Here is a 2780-nt window from a genome sequence, read left to right on the forward strand (position 1 = left end):
ATATATATGTGTGTGTGTGTGTATGTATGTATGTGTGAGTGAGTGAGCGAGTGAGAGTGTGAGTGAGTAAGTGAGTGAGAGAGAGAGAGAGAGTGTGTGTGTGTGAGAGAGAGAGAGAGTGGGAGAGTGAGAGAGTGAGTGAGAGAGAGAGTGTGTGTATGTGTGTGTGTGTGAGAGAGAGAGAGAAGGAAGTGTATGTGTGTGCAACGGCATATGTTTATAATCATTTCAGTACTTAAACTGCCTTAGTTATGCTTCAAATATACCGAAAAATGTAACAAATAAATGTTATTTAATTGAATATACACGTGACAATTTAATTGGGCTAAAAGTAGTGAGTTGTTTTGGTAACAAAGTATAACCTATAACACAAAGGGTAACGTTTTTACCTGATATATTACCTGATACATTTTTATTATTTCTATTGTTAGACCATGACTGGTAAGCTTGGATGAAATGAAGATCGAACTCCATGGTTTTCAAGAGGATATCCTTGCAGATGTAGTAGAAACCCTTTGATCAAGGAAACCTGGCTCCCAGGTTTAGGAATAATGTATATGTACATATACGTACATGTAGTACCACCTTAATGCAATTACTATGACTCATACATACCTACCTTAATGTGATTAACTATTACTTATACATGTCTAAAGTAACTAACTGACGATATCATTCACCAATATATAACACTCGTACGACACACCTTTGGTTCCGTTGCACGGTAGTAGTTCTTCTGGTACCTTCGTGATGGCGTTCTGAATCCGCCACTGTCACTGTGTTTCCATGTTATGAGTGTCTACCTTCCATGTTTAGCTACGTATGTGTGTATCTTGCGTAGCTAGCTTCAATGTGTGTACAATTGACAACACACAACATATTCATGCATGAGCCACGTAGTATTCGTATAGATTACCCTTATAGTAGTTTTCTTCTATCTAAAAGTAGTTTTCTTCCATCCATTCATCATGCGTTCCTATACATGTACATGGTTAGGTTATGTATGTATCTGCTCATGTTTATGCCCAAACAACCTATAATTACACCCTCTATGCTTTACGTGTACTAGTTATGTACACACACTACTACTCGTGCTTCTACGTACATGTGTATGTATAATAATTTCGTGTACTCATCAAACATGTAAACCCATATAGCTACTTATATTGTGCCTGGGTGCACTCGTCCTGTGCACACACCATTACTCATTCTTCTACTGTATGTACCAACATGTATACACGTATAGCTACCTATATTGTGCATGTACCTTGTATACTGCACGTGTACTAGTACTATAACCTTACGTGTGTCGAAACATTTACACTTCCATGTACTTTACATTGGTTATCATCATGTATGCACCTGATGTGCCTATTCCGTTCATAAACATAACACCCTGATTCATATGTTATACATAGTTATTCATATATTACACACGTACTATATGTACGGCACATTGTCATGTGCCACGCATTCACCCTATACCTATTATCCTTATGTTACTTTGTTTCTTTACATCGTACAATTTGTATCATAGTATTTGGAGACAATCTGATTGATTTTCTCTGTAGAATCACTGAATCATCCACTTGTTTGTGGGGCTTGAACTATACCTTCTGGTTGCTCGTTCTTCCGTTTTGGCAATGCGTCCAAACATTGTAGATATCCAAATAAGGCCATGTATGGACTAATTCTAAAAAAAAACATTCTATTAGAATACGTTTTCTAGTTGAATTAGTATGAGAAGTTAATAAAAAAATTTAAAAAACCTTGAATTTTAGTCATAAAAATGTAACAGACACGCCAAATACGATTATACAACCTACTGAGGCTTTGTGAGCCTCCGTTGGGTATATTTATTAGTCTTTGACTGTTTACGTGACATCCACAAGTCTCAGCATGTGTGGCCTCGTGGAGCTAAAACCTGTTAACCAGGTTTATCCTAAACCAGGGAACCAGGTCCTTGATCAAGGAGTTTCTACTACACTGATCTGTGTAAAGGCGCGACAGTGTTACACAATGTTGAAACTGGAGAGAGCAAAACTAATGCCTTTGAGACTGTATCAAAAATGGTACCAAGGGTTGCTGTTTATCGAGTTCCATTACTTGCACTAGGTAACCCACATATGGAGAAGCAAATGTTAGATGGTTTCAAGACTCAAGAAAAACGGAAAAAAGATAAGAGATACTATCGAATACTGCAATAGTACTGGGTAAGCTAGTATACTAATTGTATCCCCAGAAAAAAATAGAGTGACGTGCTTTTAAGTTCTCTGTTAGAACTCGTGCGTATTAGCGTTTTTTCTCTTTGACGAAGCGCATACACTAGTATTGTGGCAGTTTCGTCCTTCACAACTTAAAAATCCACGGTTTCCTGAGCATTGCAAACCGGAGTGTGTCTACTGACTGCTACAAGTGTGAATTCAGAATCACGTTTGTTTTGAAATATCTCTTCCAAATTGACAGTATTTACGTAGGCTGTCCCGTGTGCAGAGAATTCTCTCTAACGTGTTAGTTTGGTGGATCAGATCTGCACATGATGACAACAAGCCGTTTAAATGCGCAGCTATTGAAGTTCTCAAACACCAAAATGGTAGTGTATGCGCAACGCCGAAAGCATACGAAGATCAAACAATTATGTGTACGTGTAGAGATGCGCAATATCAGTCAAGGGGGACGCAGCTGTGCAGTGTATCACGCAGCTGACTACGGAAGAGCATACATCTGTGGAACGACAATTTAAGCAATCAAGTAATCAGGTCATACCAGCAACAGTAGCA

Source organism: Sphaeroforma arctica, assembly GCF_001186125.1.
Source record: "Sphaeroforma arctica JP610 unplaced genomic scaffold supercont1.179, whole genome shotgun sequence".
NCBI lineage: Eukaryota > Ichthyosporea > Ichthyophonida > Sphaeroforma > Sphaeroforma arctica.